The following is an 18251-nucleotide window of genomic DNA, read 5'->3' as shown; positions in this document are numbered from 1 at the left end:
GCTCTACTAATTAATAACATTTCATACGTGTAAAATGGCAACACTCACCGGTGCAATCACTAACTGTTCAAATGGAAAAATAAAAAATAACCATCTACTATTTCATATGTAAGATTCAAAGATAGTTAACTCCGTGAGGTTTTTTTGCGTTCACTGCCTACGTATTGTCTATTCACTCTTGTGTTTAATTTTGTTCTCGGCCCGACTTTCTAAGTAACAAACGTTTATCGAAGATCAACAACACAAGCAATGACATGGAACTATCAATATTTCTAATAACTTTTAGAAACAAAGTATTAGTTTCATATACCGCCGTGGACGCCATATTAATCATTGGAACGAATTTCCGTACACCATGTCATACGGAGTTCGTTTATTAAAAATGTGACGTATCAAGATCAACATCTCGTGGAAGGCGATAGATAGACACAGAGTCCGTAAGTAGGAGCGGGATAGACATGTGCTGACATTTCAACGGGTCATCAACCCTACTGGCGTCCTGCTCTAACTAGAATTCGAAGATTTGATTTGAATTGTTCCTAATTTGAAATATTAGCTCGTTCGATCCGGGCTATGAAGTTTATGTTTCCTTTATTTTTTTTTACAATTTATATAGTCTGTTAAATTATTTTTGGAATAGAGCTTTGTTGTTATCAGGCTTCCGTTTGATGTCCTTAATAGCCCGGCGAGCCATAAAAGAAGAATAAATTGTAAAATAACGTTAAGTATTTTTTTATCTTGACAAAGATTAATAAATAGCAATCGTTTCCATATAAAATCCGCGACAGCCAAATCAAGATTAAGGAACATTTTTTTGTCCATTTCGTGGGTTTTGTATTTCGCGTTTATAACTGGAAAGTTATTTGTTATTGAATTATGATGAATATGTTCTCGGGCCGCAACAGCGGGTTTCGTGTTTTCTTGCGCATCGAATATTTTATATGCCGCCGTTAAAAGTAAAGTTTTATGGCTTATAAAAATTTTTATGTCAGTTCAGTGTTTGCCATCGACAATGAGCGGATGAATAAGAAGGGGCGTAGTCGTAGATGCGACCCTAAGCTTTTATTAAAATGCACGGACACAGTCCCTATACGAAACAAAAGCTACAAAAATGTTAAACAGCAAGTATAGGAGAATCATAAGAGTTCATAACTGGTTATTTCGATCCATTTATGGCGATGTAATCCTATTGTAAGATCGCGGCATGGCGCGCGTGTGCGTCCCTCTGTATGCATACATACGCCAGCGTTAAAATGTGTTCAATCATTAATTTCGCCTGTAATTGAACGAGTTGCGATCTGCGCCCGCAAAAAGCCGATGTTTCTCCGAATCCGAACGAAGTATTAAAGTGTACCGATCGGATGACGGGGCTCGAGCGCTGCGAATTTATACGTTCATAAAATACTTTTGTCAAATTTACGCCGGAGTTCCGAATAAAGTGGACGGGGCAAGTGGACGTCGGATTCTTTAACGAAATCATCGTCTACGCCCGTTTTTCTGTTGGTTATTATGTCCGGAGGCGAAATACGCGAAAGATATTTTCGCTTTCCATTAATAAGGCGCTACGGTCTCGGGATTCTCACGCCCGTATACGCTCGTCTAGATGAGAAAAAGTCGCCGATCGAAAATAAAGTAGCGGGTACATCGGTGGCTGTCGATAATTACTTTGGTAGTGAGCCTCTACCGAAAACGCATTCATTGCTTATCGGGGACCGATATCAGGCTACTTGAGCGGCCACTTTTCTATTATTCATTAGCTCATTGTTGCGCGGTGGAGGGGACGCCGCGCTGCAGCGACCTGAAATTCGGTAACTGACTTTACATTAATAATTACTTCTCAAAATAATGCTAACTTTGATGCACGACTTCGATAAAAGACCAGTACGGTCAGCATAGCTACCATGATACGAAACGCGCGCCGGCACCACAGCGCAGCGATGACAGTACTTCAACTTGGGAAATTATTTTTAATTTACAATAAACTTTATTAGGTCTCCGCATTATGAAAATAATATTTGAAGAAATAAATACATATTTAGTTTTATTATCTATAATACTGAAAGCTCCTCAAAACTAACATAATAATATTATAAATATTTTCTACAACATTACTTTAAAGTGATAAAAAAATACTACGGAACTCGTTAATACAATTTAAAAATGTAAAGGCACGTACACACTATAGCTTACGGCTTGCATCACCTAATCGATATCATTCGGTGTCAGAATCGATCACACAGGATTTAGTGGCGGGCGCAGATTAAACAGTTGTTTGTTGACGTGACGGGACATCTGTACCGAGCGTGACGCAAGCGTACCCGTTCTGACGAAACTCGTGATACCGAATCAATGATTAATGACCGTTGCGGGGAAATTTTTTGGTACCTACTAACTACTGTTCTATCTAAGTGGCTATTGAGAATGATTGCAAGACGCTGATTGAGATAATCGGTAAGAAAGCTAATTGTACTACTCGACCACAATAACATGAGACCTAAGTCAGATGACGTCACCTTCTAGGCTACTAGCTCTAGGCTAACGAACGTTATTTACCATCGATGTCTTTCTCATCATCACACGATATTATCTATATTTGTTATCTAGCATGGAAATATATATTGTCTTAAATTCGGAAACAACAGAACAATTTATTTAGACTTAGTCTAAATAAATTATCTATGCAGCCTGCTCAGAAAATAAGGAATAAGCCTTTAATCTTAGTTATTTGAATATTCATAATAAATACACTCAAACTCACGTTTCGTAGAAATTCTTGTTCTGCTGACCGTAGGCACGTGTTCTCGGAACATAACCGGGGCAGCAAATATCAACAATTTTTGTCAACCGTATCTAACGATAATTAGACAATCGAGCTAAACTGAGATATAATCTAAACGAAATAGCGAAACACTGCCTCATTTGCATATGAAATGGAACTAGAGTAGGTATTAGAGGCATCGATATATCTGATCGTATCATATACAATTGCGTGGAAGAGGAAATACGGTATTTTAATAAAAAAGTACATTAAATTTTGACGTCATAATTCGCAGCAAGAAGTTTTGTCTATTCTATAGCCTTTAGTCAAGTTATTTGTTATAAAAATTTGAAGCTAAATTTAATTCCTTAAATATTATGTATAAAAAACTTTCTACGTATTGAAGTAGTTGGGTAAAGCCCTTATTTTCTTTTATTGAGATTGTCATGAGTAAAAATTATCTTCGATATACAAATAGATTGAATGCTGGTAGCAAATAAATTCAAGACTTGTATAGACTTAACAGCGTACTTAGCCAACGGGCTTATTTTTGCTAATGTATTTATAATTGAGAACATGTGGCAGGAAAACAGAAGTTTTTTATTTATCATCAACTAATTTGATATTTCGTCAAATATTATTACGAACATGGTGCTATGACTGATAGGATTCTATTAAACGTCAACATAACCTCAAAGTGACGTGTAGTTGCGTTCAAAAAGGCGCGCAATCATTGACTCATTTGAAACGATTTTTATGCCTCCGTATATAAACATAAGAAATAAAATACGTTGTTATGCTAAGATGAAATTTGCCTGAGGCATTTACGGTACAAACTGTGCTCTACATACCTGCCCTGTCAAATTCCGATTAGAAATTTGGCTTTGATGGAAAACTGTTATTGCACGCCCATTACTGGCCATTCGAGCGTTTTGTGTGTGAAAGATTACAGATTAGAACTTGTTTGCATTGGGTACCACGTCTTCTTTCACTTTTGTAAACGACCGATTATTATTTAAGGCGGTAAAATGATGTTAGTTTTTTTTATTTATCTTGATTTAACAACGCGATGAAAGATTCGATTTAAAACTAGTGACAGATAAAAATGTTCCCAGAATCATATAATAAAGTTCTTACCTTTCTTCCATTAAAGTTAGAACTATTCAGTATTACGAAGTACTACTTTTATTTTATTTGTAAATCCTACCGTCAAAAACCGTTTAAATACAAGTAAAATCCAATATGAATCGTTCTGTCTGGCTACCTTGTTTGAGTTAAAAGCCGTGATAACTTGTACATAAATTTTTAAGTGGGTGTTTAACAGTGTCGCATGTGAACGATGTTTGTATTTCTTCCAAATCTTTAAGTCAACAGACAGAAAATAAGAAAATGTTAATTTTTTAAACGGCTGCGACTGACGAGTGTTTGCCTCTTTCTTGTTCCTACTCGACACCGGAAATAAATACACAACACTTTGATTTTAAGAACAACACTAAAGTTGTACTTAAAAATGTTGGTCAATTTTATAGTGTGCTAGAAATATACCTTTACTTTACCGAATCTATACACCCTATTGGAAAAGTCTCTTCTTGGAATATCAATAATACCGTCTTTGTATATTTTTTTCGTAATGTTATTATCATTTATGTTGTAACGTATAAATATTACTGGCAACACTCGTGTTCCTGATCGAATCATGCCTCACGTATGCCGAGGAATTCGAATTTCAAAAACTATAATGATTGATTGTCAACCAATGACAATCGCGTATTCAAATTCCTATACCAATTTGAATGTGAAACGAGTTCTTTTTCCTGTTGAGCCGTGCTGTACAGCCAAGTACTATAATATAATACAATAACCAATTATTATCATACGTTTTTTGGTACTTGGCAGTTAGATTATGTTATTTACATAGAGGCATAGAAGCTGTTTAAAGTATGATAGTTAAATGAAAAAGCTCCTTGTGGTACAGGAAAGTAACCTAATATAACCTACAAGTATATTCGACACCGCTTAAACAACTGGTCGTTTAAAAAGCCATATGTTTATCTTATAATTATTGGCGTGGTAGTGTGTGTGCGCTGTACTTGTGGGTGTCTAAACATGTAATTAAAGTATGGAAATAGTAATACATATACGTTTTGAAGTGTTTTCTCTATAAAACATTCGAGTGGCTGGGAACACTCTTGTGTCAATGACCTCTATGATTTTTTCCCTTCTATTATAATAACAGCTATGTTTACTAACTTACGTCTGTAAGTCATGTTCCTTTTCGAGGATTCTCGAAATATCGACTCAATAAACTTGCCTATAAAAAGGTTTAAAAGGAATTTTATGCTTTCGGACGTTTCTCGGAATCGACGTATGCATGATATTTTAGTAATGCATCATGTTTTGTTTTTTTTTAAATATACAAAAGCAGATGTGGGTAGACGTAGAAAAAATTTGTTTATTACCGCAACAAGTCCGACAAGTAATTTGTCTGCTTGTTGCGAAATTTGATTCGGAGAGTTGTTAGTGAGGTCATTAATCTCAATGTGATCAGAAAGTGTGTATTTGTTTGAAAAAACATAAGATAATTTCGAAACTGGATCGACTTTTGACGTCCGACTTCGAAAGCTGTTAATGATTTTATAAATTAAACTATAACTATACTAATTGAAATCGATTTTTACATAACAAATCATGTGTTTAAGATAATTTGTGACATATAATAATTTTCATTGAACTCGAAATTAAGCTCTTAACTGGACCGAAAACATATTTAATTACCTAAATTCGCAGGTATCAATACATTGACTTAATTAAATAATTTAGTTGTAAAAAGTACATTAAAAATAATGACGAAACTTAATTACGCTTTCTAATAATTTAACAATTTATTGAATAATACTTAAGCATATAGAGTATGTATAAATTAGTTTGTGTTACAAATATTTATGATACAAAATAGATCGTTAAAGCTAATGTAATATGGTTTTAACAAGTTATATTGCTTTTTCGTGCAAGTTGAGTATTTTGTAGCAAATAAAAATAAACTAGGACAATGGTACGCCGCTCGCCTCACGACCGCACCACGGTAATTGAAAATAATAATTGAATTCGAATTAAGAATACGAAATCAGAATGCAATAGGGTTACCATTTGTTTTGATTTTACACAATTTAGTAGAAATTTTGATGATAGAAAAACGCATGCTATATAAAAATCTTACATAATCAACCACATTTTATTTCGTTTATTTAATATGTAAGCATTTAATTAATAAAGGACTTAAAAAAATGTATTCCTTTGGTAGAATATATTGCAAATTATTAATGAAATGGTAACCCTGAACACGAGCCATATTAAAAATCCGCGCGGTTACGTTCCTACGCGTTGTTTTTTTTTAAATTGAAATTTGAATTTGGAATCGTGTGTGCTCTCTATTGTGTGGCAAATGGAATTTGTGTTGCGTATTTCGTTATTTTATTGGTGTCCATTTTTTATTGATATCACGTTCCTACCAAATATTTAATGTGGCCAGGTCTTTCTAATATGGACAAGTCATGATAGGTAATTCATTTTGCAAAATTTTGTATAGAGATCTTTGCTGATAATTTTGAACATTTGAAATTACGTTATATGTTTACGTAAATGTCAGTTACTCAATATTGACCTAGAATTCGTTTTATTTGAATAAAAAGTAATAACACTTGAATGTATTAGATGGCGCGAAGTAGAAGCTTTCGCATTGATATTTATTGAACGGGCAGTAGGCAACAAAATATATATCTCTAGGAATGTGTGTGTACAATCGGTCGAGCGTGCCGCGCGTAACAATCACAATTCACTTACACCGGAAATTTATGAATTTAAATGAGAAAAGTGTTAGGAATTTAATGATGGGCTTCGAAGTAAACCGCGCCATGTCTTCCTGGTGCCCTATTACATAAATATTGAATAGCTCCATTGTTTACTACTTCTACCAACTGTGCTTACACTTTGTTGCCAACTTATTTTATAACGATATATCAAATATTAAACTTGACTTTGAAAAGTGGAAACATTTTATAATAGATTTGACAGTTACTTTTCTGTCATAGACAAGTTATATTTTACAGACTATTATTTAGTTTATTTGTCCTGACATTTGTCATAAAAATTTGAAAATTTTTGCTTGACTTTCCGGTTACCGATTTAGCTGAAATTCTATATGTGCGTTAGTGGCAACGTAATATTATGAATACACGGTGCTGATTTGATGGAGGAGCTGGAAGATGACCATAGGAACTTCGCAATAAAAATACATAACCTCATCGAGTTTGGGCTTGTTTGAATCGTATTGAAGAATAGTTTGTGTTTTTCTAAATTACCTTGATTAATTCAGAAGGATAAACCTTAAGGCAAAGTAATAAATTTATAATAGAATATTGTCACTATATTTAGTTACTTCAAGGTATATGATAGGTGTAAATGATTCATCAATTCACACCCATACATGATGTTAATATGTACTTTTATAATAATATTTTAATAGTTGAGCAACGCAAGCGAAGCTCATACCTAATTAGGTTACATATGACAGCTACAAGGCGTGGCCTCTTATAATATAAGTACTATGACATACGAACGCACAGCGAGACGGTAATTCTCCTTTGTATGCTAATACAAAATTATCTAGCCACTCGAAATTGTAATCTTAAAACTCGCTTCGAATTTCTTCATCCGTTGTTTAAGAATTCTTACTGTTATGCTCTCTAAGAATTTGACCATATTTTTTCTGAGAATTTTAATCTTACTAATATAAATGCGAATGTTTAGATGGATGGATGTTTGTTTGAAGGTATCTCCGAACAGCTTAATGAAGTACGATGAAATTTGGCATAATTATACTCAGTAAGTTTTTTTTAATTCCGCGAAGACGGAATCGCGGGCGACATCTAGTATTATTTCTAAAATATAGCTAGTTTTTATAATAATTATTGTTTAAAAAACCGATAAAAATGTAACCTTTTAAATTAGAGTTATGCTGGTGAAATTTGAATATCCGGATGTCTAATAATCCGATCTCTGAGAGACAGTTCGTGATATTAGACTTAATGGCTAATACCGTCCGTATTGTTTGATACTCTTTGAGAAAACTGGATTTAATACTTATTCTATGAAATCGATTGGTAAGTCGTTTGAAAAGTGGCAACATTTGATTATAGATTTGACAGAACAAATGGCGGGAAATATGTTCGATAGTGATGTGACAAGAGATGTTCCGATATCGGTTTTGAATATAATAAATGAGGCAATCGTTTCGAAGAATCATTGAATAAATAAACTCCGATATATTATACGCGTAAACAAAACTGTGAGATGTGACACTCAGTAGCAAACAATAAACAATATGGTCATACAAACTCTCAATGCCCTCTCACAGTACAGTTTCATAAATTTCAACCATTGAAATGATAAATAAACAAAACGATTAGATCATTGTTTAGTACACTGAAATGTTTTTGATAATATTACTATGTTGATTTAGGCAGTAACTAAAAGACCTAACATAAAATATTTTTCTAACGGCAAATTATGTTAAAAAAAGATGACAGTAAAATTTTTTAATTAATTTCTAAAGAAACTGGATTCTTACAAGAATGTTGGTAATTTTATAATCTGTCACTGTCAGCCTTATTAAATAGTGATGTACTCACCAATTTGAAACGTTTAAGAATTAAATTATAAAGTCAACGTACTGAATTGGAAAAAAACGCGCTCGAAATATGATTTAAAACGTGTTCGGGAGAAACTCGACGTTTCTAAAAATGAACATCTAGCGGCGACTGCCGTCATTATACATACGAGTAATGAGGAATCAACACAAGAGTAGATCGGACATAGAAAAAGTTTCCTACATAGTAGAAGTACGACCAAGGACGAAGTTACTATAAATTAACGTTTTTCTTGTATTTGAAAAAAGTCTAATTCTAAAGTACAAATCGTTTGTTGCTAGAATGTATTTCGTTCTGTTAATTAGACCTTTTTAGAAAATAAAGTTACTAAACTTGTGTTTCAAAGGCTCTACGTCTATTATTTAACTTTGTTGGGCTAAAGAAAAATTTTGATATTTGGTAATCTGGCAAAGTAGATTATGAAAGTTATACGCCAATTATGCTCAGAAAAATATAATTTTCATAATGACGACTTTTTAACTTCTTGTTATTATTATCATGTTTCTTAAATGTAATTTGATTCATTTTATAAATTAAAGTTAATAGACGTTAATGACCGCAACGCTCCTGTGTTGAATGAAGATAGTGTACTTTATAATAATATAATGTTTCAAATATTTCAAGGCCGACGTTCCCAGCTGTCAATCATAATGAGATATCCATCTTTGTCTGATTTACATGTTTCCTTGTATAGCCGTCTCGCTCCCCCGCGCACATTCGATCGTCCGAGTCCAGTTCTTTATTTGAAAATTTGATTTTAAATGTGGAATGAATAAGCATTATCTTAAAGAATCTGTTCTTTTGGATTTTAATTCCTTTTTCCCGCCTGACTACTGCTTAAGTCATTTTTTATTTATTTAAATCATTTCGTTTGGATATTTTTGTTTTCGGTTATAAGATTTATTACATAGCATTCTTGTATTAGTTTATTTTTTAATAAGTTTTGTTTTAACGCTATAAATATAATGAGGTTTAAAGAAATAAAATCTTTAATACTGGTTTTTTATAATGACGCATAACCTTAAAACGGCATACATAATTGTTATAAAATTACTGTTTGTATATTGATTTTTGTTTGAAGTAATTTGACGCTTGCTTGTTTCAGCGCATACCAATATCTTTAATATGAATTTGTATTTGTTATTGTAAGATAAATCCGCTGCATTTCGATACGTTTATTGCAGAATAAGCGTCTGGTAGAGAACCCACACAATGCTTTTCATAATATTTTTTTTTAATATTTATCTTAAGGGAAACATACCTTATACCTTTGTAATAAGACCTATAATTGAATGTGTACAAATAAATATTTGTTTAATTCAACTTAGCAACGATTTATGACTCACTTCTATTTTTTTAAAGAGTACTTTTGTTTTCTATTACGATGCGACAAGTTACTAAATTTCATACAAATAATAAAATTAGATATAAATTATCGGAAATTTTTGTATTTACATATCTTTTTAAATGAACTGGAAAAAATACCTAAAATGTGTAAAATGGCAAAGAAAAAGGCATATATGTCTTCCGTAGAGATAACAAGTTAATAAAATTTGTTTTTAACTAAACATCCAAATTTGACTATATTTTAATTCCAAGCTCCCATATATCTTACTAAAATTATAAATGCGAATGTTTGGATGGATGTTTGTTTGAAGGTATCTCCAGAACGGCTGAACAGATCTTGTTGAAATTTGGCACAGATATAGAACATAGTCTGTAAGAACACATTGGCCAACGGAATCGCGGGCGACAGCAAGTTTAATATACATTTCGTCAAATAAATTGATATCCATAGTTAATTATACAAAGAATTGATAACAAGACCACCATGGCTAGACCTACCACCGATAACGCGGGGCATACGCACAAATCTGCGAACCGAGAACCATCACAGGTAACACTATCCCTTATATAAACAACGTAAAACTTACTGTTGACTGAGAGGACCTTCAGTTTCTCAGAAGCATTCGCCATATCAAAACATTACCATACCATTTTATATTTACCGTCATTAAAACGTACGCCACTCTAAATAGAACCGTATCACGTTGCAATAAAGTACATATATGTATTTCGATAGTCCTAATTGACAATTGTAATAAACATTTGAATTTAAGTGGAAACGTTTGAAACTAGAACGTGTGCGTTGACGAGAATTTAATTTGCAATACTGTCAATGAAATTTAAATCTTATCGTGTCAAGCATAAGATTTAATTTGCCTTAACTATTGCTCGTAGAGATATGTAATTGTTTTTTTTTTGTAATGGCTACCCCGAAAGCAATGTTGAGTCTGTGCCTCCAATGCTCTAATTACAAAAGTATTTATTTTACTGCAAGCAGAATAATAAGCGGTAACAACAATATGTTTGAGGTTATGATAAACATAGTATTAAGTATATAAACCCTTTATTCATAATTAACACGATACTTTGTCTAACGGGATATTAAACAAAGCATTCTAAACAGACTTGCCTTTGACACTACATAGTCATCAGCTCGTCACTGAGGGGCTCAGGAGCCTACCTTAAGTCAACCACGATGGCCCACGGGTTGACTTCACACATATCTTTAAATTTCTTCGTAGATATGTGCACCACGATGTTTTCCTTCACCGTAAGAACATCGGTTAAATGTACATATGTAAATCGAAAAACGCATTTGTACACGGCGGGATTCGAACCCAGGATCTGCATATCACAAACCCTGAGCCATGGACAGTCTTAGTTTATTAGTGTTACTTTATAAATATTGAAATGTAAATGAAACTAATGATCGTCATTTTCCTGCCAACGAAGCCCTGATAGACAGATATTCAGAATGCGCCTGAGCAATGGCGGGCCGCGCTCGGAATATCAAATCGCGATGAATTACTGCAATAATGGATAGGTGTACTATTAATTATAATTCATACAGCTAGCCATTATAAACAATGAACTTTATTGAATATACTTTGCTGAGTATTGCTCATTTTTGCACTCCAATATATTTGAAATAAGACCATTTAAAAAAAAAACAAATTAAAATGAACATTTTTTAATCAAAAATAAATATAATCGAAACCAGAAAGAAAGAATAACTCTTTTAATAAGATTCTAAATTAAAAATCAATAAAATATAAACAAATAAATTTTATTATAATTTAAAAATGGAACGCTAAAATAAAAATTCAAAATGCAACACCTGCCAGCATCATTCTATCTCTTATTAGCAGGTCACAAATTCGAGCCGCATGTTTGGCGAACGGCCCGTGTTTGTCATTTGCATATTGAAATGTGGCGCTAATCTATTTTATCGGCGAGTTTACGGCCTATAATGATCACCTGTAGAATAAGCTGGAGTTATTCATTCGCGGGCCACAGATTATTAAAATTTATGTCATGGGTGTATACTAGTATGTCACTCTCTACATATTATATTGTCTGTGTAGTTAAACTATTTTTATCTGTAGCCGGAGATTGTGAGATGCAAAATATTTATTACGTAATATTTTAGAACGTCGGTGGCTCAGTGGTCAAGCACTTGACTTCCAATCTGCAGGTCTTGGGTTCGAATCCCGCCAAGTACCAATGTGTTTTTTGATTTCCGATTTACATATGTACATTTATCCGAAGTTCTTACGGTGAAGGAAAACATCGCGATGCAACCTGATCTGAGAAGAAATTCAAAGATATGTGTGAAGTCAACCTGTACTTGGCCAGCGTGGTTGACTATGGCCTAATCACCCGTAATTTAGGGTAAGGTCCGAGCCCCCGAGTCCGAGCGTGGGGACGTATAGTGAGCTGATGATGATGAATATTTTAGTATGTTTTGCATATTCTTTGACATAAATAAATACGATATAAACAACAAAAGTATTATAATATTCTTGAATTAAATGATAAATGTTAGTGATAAAGCTTTTATGTACAATTTTGTTTTAAATGCCATATCTTATATCCAACCTCTATAATTGGACATTAAAAGGCGTTGAACACTAAATCATGGTTGCCAACCTATTACATGAAATTGACGTAACAAAATTTGTATAGCACTTTAAAATTAATAAATTAATACTATTTTGGTAAAAGCGATACGCAGACTAATTACTGCCTACACGCTTCCATATAACAGGTCGTTAACGTTTTGTTGTAAGTTAATAAAAAAAAAATCAATCGCCTGCAGCGACTAATAAATTATTGTTCGAAACTCGCTGATTTTAAATTAATTCGTATAGAAAACCGATAAGACATGGTCCACAGTTTACACCCACGCGGCTAACATGATCTAATTTAATTATGTTCGCCGCTCGGAATCGATTCTATCGATAGCTTGAACAATTCGATGTCTCGATTATATATGGAAAGTACTCGATTACGTCCGATGTACATGCGCTTGCATTGTTGTAATAGTTTATTAGTAACTACATTGTTTATAGTCTGGATTTAAAATTGATATTACAAAGTTGGCTGCAATGTTAAATTTTGTTGAATTATGTTTGCCTTCCAGTGTACTGGAAATTAAAAAAGTTAAACTATTCGTATTAGGTATTTAGCATAAATGATTTACATGACAGAACATCTTCGTAGTTAAAATATAGTGTTCTTTTCAATGTAAAACAAAAGTTTGGAACAAAAACTCCTTTAAGATACATATCAAATTCCATTTCCAGTATTAGCATGATGGTACTTCTTTTCAATTCACAGAAATATTTTTTTTAATATTTTAAGGCGTATGAACCAAACACGGTGGCCAGAATTAAAACACAAACGGCTAACAGCGAACCTTATTGTAGGGCATCGTTCATTATCCTCAACACGTATGAACCTCAAGTAAATCCATCAATGCGTTAACAGTCGCCATAAATGTAAAACTGGCCTTTTTCGCGGCAGCCTTGCGCGGAACAATATCCAATAATAACAATAAAACAGTCACAATTACATGCGCATGCGCATTATTAATATTGATCGGATACCAACATGGCGGATCCAAGATGGCCGCCCCACGAAGGACGACGGAAGTGGCTTAACTGGCGTTGTTGGTTATTGAAAATTTTTCATAAATTTATAACTAACCTTCATACTTAGCATTTGCAATTTAAAGTACTCATCGTATTTATTATCTTGGTAATTCTATATTTAACTTTAGTACTAAAAATAGGTACAAGTGATATTCTTAAAATGAATTGATATTTTTAAACCTTACTAATCATTTGACTCTGAGTTACGTAAAATCTTGCAACCGATCTCCATTAACACGACTTGGGCTTAATTTTACTTTAATTGTACTGTCGTATATAATTACCATTGATTAAAAGGAACTAAGATATTCATCTCTTACTGTGGGTGTTAGTACGTTTACTAAGGAAACTATTACTAGATAACATTATACTACAGTAAATAGTTAACAAACAAACGCACAATTAAGGCGAAATTATCCGTCCGAATCTAGATACTTTGCCTTTAGTTAAGTAAGTTTTAATTAGAACAAAAGACTGAAAAAAACTGACTGAGCCTTATATTTGTCAGTGCTCTTAACAAATAAAGCCTTTATCATACAAAACCCGAAAGATATAAAAGCTATATTAGAACTCTACAAGTCTTCGTTTATGGTGTCCTGGTAGATCATTCAATTGTGTTCACTTTCGTGGCAATGTATTTTCAAAGGATAGACAGATCAACAAATTGTTTAACTTTATCTATAGTTCTCTAATGAAAGTCGTCTTGCTTAACGCGTCATTTACGTAAGTTTTGTCGTAACTTTTCGTGACAAATTATCGCAATGAATAAAAGATTCGTATCACAAAGTCTTTGAGCTTTCAACTGTAATGTGCAAGCTATAACAAAGGAGTAAATCAAAATCGAAGCAATTGCTAAATCCTATTATATCCGTTTTATAAGTTTGTAAAGGTGTTGCCTAATTAGAGTGGATAACATTACTGTGGATGGACTCCAGTGATACTTCTATTGAAACATATTGTCATTTCTCTCATTCACTATGAGAAAAACGTAGATAATCCATAACTAGATTTTTTTAAACATCTTACTAATATTAGAAATGCGAATATTTAGATGGATGGATGGATGTTGAACGGCTGAACGGATTTGGATGAAATTAGGCATATGTATAGAACTTAGTCTGGAAGAACACATAGGCTACTAATTATGTTTTTTTAACCCATGCAGCTGGAGTCGTGGGCGCATCTAGTTTATAATATATTTTTTGTTTAGAAATTACAACGAAAGAGATCGTAGTATATTTCATTTTTATTTTGAATATAAAAGAATATTTATACATTTAATTAAACATTATAAGATTGTAAATATTGTAATTAATTATTATATTAATAAATAAAGTAAAAAAGTTCTATTAAATTCGCTCTGTTGTCGCTGTTACACTGTAGTGTGGGTGTAGCTTTAACGAGTTAATTACATCGAGTCTGACCTTTGCCTCTTGTACGGCAAAAAGTATTTCTAATACTTCATTAACAGTTTAATCATGAAACAATACGTTCTCTATTACAATTTTGTTGTATCAAACAACAATAGCATGTTTTTATTGAACCACATTCTTTATCAACCAAGGCTAGTATTAGTTTGTACCGAAAGTGTCTTTATGTTTGATTGTTTAGGATCTAAATAAATGTTTGTAAATAGATGAGGTCGTGTGTATGTATTCAAAATTTTCCGAAACATCTTGATTGAATTTGACAGGACTTTGTTTCGAATATAGGTTATGTAAGTAGCATTTTTTTCTTCTTTATTCAACGTTGATGAAGTTGCCAGTATTAGCTTGTTTATAATAAAAATAATTGGTTAGTTTGTTGTATGGAAAAAAACTCATTTAAATTCTATTTCCAATCTTATTTTTTAAATAATTTTGATTAAAATATACAGACCTTAATTTTTTTTGTATAATTTCGTGTCGAAATTGTCCGCGCGAGATATGTCACGCTTTACCAAACATGTTACTGGACCTTCAAAATACTTGTACACAAAAAAAAACAAAGTATTGTTTCTAAGAAAACACGACCACGTCACCGTCATATTTGACATTTAGTTGTAGATATCGACAAACGAATGCTATGACATCTATCGAATATTTTATCGATATGTCGATCTGACGCATACGAGGCTGCACTATTATAATAATTTTACTTGTTTCTTTTACATTAATTAGATACATGATTAATTTTAATAAACAAAAGATTTTATTTTCAAGAAATTTATATTTTTTTGAACCAAGTTAGTAATTGAACTAAAGATCTATGTAAGTTGATATTTAAATATCAATAAAGTAACAATCTTTTCTCCATAAACACATATTTTTATGGTAATTAATTTGGTACAGCCTTAATCAAAAACGGTAGTTACAGCATTCTAATGCTGATGTTTCGTAAGTACAGTCACGAACAGCTATCGGCCACTTACACGAAGTGTTACAATAAACTTTGTACAACCTACACATAACGATATTAGAGCTTCGACAAATTAGAGATCCACATTTTAGAAAACCATTTGAAAAAAGCCTACGTTCAAAAAATTTAAGGAAATTTATTATACTTCTGTGAATAAAAGTTATGTTACTAAATGATTGTTATATATCATTCGTCGCATTTTCATAATTAACTATAAAATTATGGGAGATACTATGAATCAATGTTTTAACTCGACAGAGCCGTCCATAGCTTAAAAGGCTCTATCACAATAACAAATATTTTGATAAACGAATTATGAATAGATATACTTAATATGTAAGTGAGAAAAACATTACTTTTCAATGTCAGTTGGATAAATCTTACTAATATTATAAATGCGAATATAATAATATTTCATATTAATTTTACAAACATACGGAACCCTTTTTCTATTATTAGAATCTTGCTTGACTCTATTTAAAAAATTGTTCAACTCGCTTCAAATAATTCAAGCGTAATGTCAAAATATAAGTCATAACCGGATACGGACGATATTATAATTAACTTAGCTTTACTAGCATTTAATAACATAGTATAAAAGTCACACGAATAAAAAATATTAGAGTAACAAATATAAAAATGAAATTAGTAAATCGAAACTCTTGTATCCATAGATCTAATTTTAGTCCACTTTCCCTTATGAAGAAAAGATTTGAGCATATGACACAGGAGATGACGTTTAGCAAGGGGAAATATTCTCATTCTGTGTGTCCACTCCTCCGTTGATTAAAGGTAGTTAACACATCTGCAATTGCGTATATAGGCAACGTTTGCTTCGCCATTTCGGCGAATACAGGCGGCTTGCTCGTTTGCCACCTTATAATATAAACAATGGTCTTATCTCTCTTTTTGTTTTATGAAAAAGCAGAGATGGTTGTCTTTTTCTACTCGTATATAAAATCTATGTTGCTCGTAATATTAAAATTGGATTATCTCAATTGATTAAATAATACAGTTATAAGTTAATGTTAATTGCGGATGTTTAACTGGTTTTCTAAATTGTTCTTTTGTATTATTAATATTGAATCTTATAAATAATTTTAATGGTTGCTCAAACTGTAAGGATTAAAATAAGAAATATAAAACATTATAAAGGTCTAAATATCATAGAATACTAAAGAATATATTTACAATTGTAATGAAAAAAAAATCGATATTTTTTTTTAATAATATCTATAGACGGTGTTTCTATACATTAAAAAAATGATAAGTGTAATTAATGTAGACAAAAGTTTTGTGTAGCCATCCACGCGGAGTTAAAAAAAACTTAATTTGATGACTATGTTCTTCCAGACTATGTTCTACATATTTTTTTGTTTTTGAGGGGAATGCTTTAGGCATACTCCGTGCCTCGGGGAAGGCACGGTAGTTATGTGGGATTTTCTCCCCGAATCGGAGCATACCCACTAAACCCCTCTGTTCCCTCATAGCCATATTGTGGGACGCCACGAGATCGTGTTAACTTACCACCGCGACGCCCCACTGACCAGCTCGAGAATAGGGCTCCTCAATGCGCCTCCAATGGGGCAATGTTCTACATCTGTGCCAATTATCAGTGATATCTATGCAGCCGTTCTGGTGATACCTTGTAAGCTTCTAACAAACATCATCCATCGAAACATTTGCATTTATAATATTAGTAAAATAAAATGTCGATCAGATAAATCTTTGCTATTAATTTTATTGACTAGTTCTTATAATATTATTATTTATATTACAAAACCAAAAAATATCGATTCCATGACATTTTCAATGTAAAATACCGGGTGAGGAGAGCCGAAGGCCAAATCATTGTATTAGATTTTAACAAGTAATTGTACACCAAAAACACGTTACCAATTTCGACATGAATACACGTTATTTTTTTTATCAACCACGACTCGCTCTAAGCGTTCTCATATTCTCGAAAATAGATCTTATAATACGTTGTTCATTATAATTAATTTCATACAGAGTTGATCGATGCGTGTTACACGTTGAAGTGGGTTTTTTTTCACCGAACCGTATTTTTAAATCTTACTAATATTATAAATGCGAATGTTTAGATGGATGTTTATTAAAAGGTACATCCAAAACTCCTCGCTGAAATTTGCCTTAGATGTAGAGCATAATCTTTAAAAATGTTGTGTTAAGTCGCAGGCGACAGCTAGTTGAGTTATATTGCGTCAGTTCATCTAGAAAACCGAAGTATTTTTTGTCGAACGTTTTACGCTAAATTTGCATGTTTTTTAATCTATTTTATAGCACCAAATACCATGAGCGTGTTGTTTTGGTCAATTTCGTTTTAAAAGTAATCTCGACATAATAATACATTATTACATATCGCGTTAT

The 18251-nt window shown here is 32.5% G+C and overlaps 2 protein-coding genes across 5 annotated transcripts in view; both read left to right on the top strand.

Moving 5' to 3' along the window:
• cas (castor zinc finger transcription factor) overlaps positions 1-18251 on the top strand; it is an 80971-nt gene that overhangs the window by 38266 nt on the left and 24454 nt on the right. The gene's annotated exons all lie outside the window — the stretch shown is intronic.
• bent (projectin protein bent) overlaps positions 1-18251 on the top strand; it is a 162624-nt gene that overhangs the window by 144210 nt on the left and 163 nt on the right. The gene's annotated exons all lie outside the window — the stretch shown is intronic.

The sequence above is a fragment of the Papilio xuthus genome, unplaced genomic scaffold, assembly GCF_000836235.2.
Source record: "Papilio xuthus unplaced genomic scaffold, Pxut_1.1 DF826159.1, whole genome shotgun sequence".
Lineage (NCBI taxonomy): Eukaryota > Metazoa > Arthropoda > Insecta > Lepidoptera > Papilionidae > Papilio > Papilio xuthus.
Note: the sequence above shows the minus strand (reverse complement) of the source record. Positions and strands in the feature narration are given on the sequence as shown.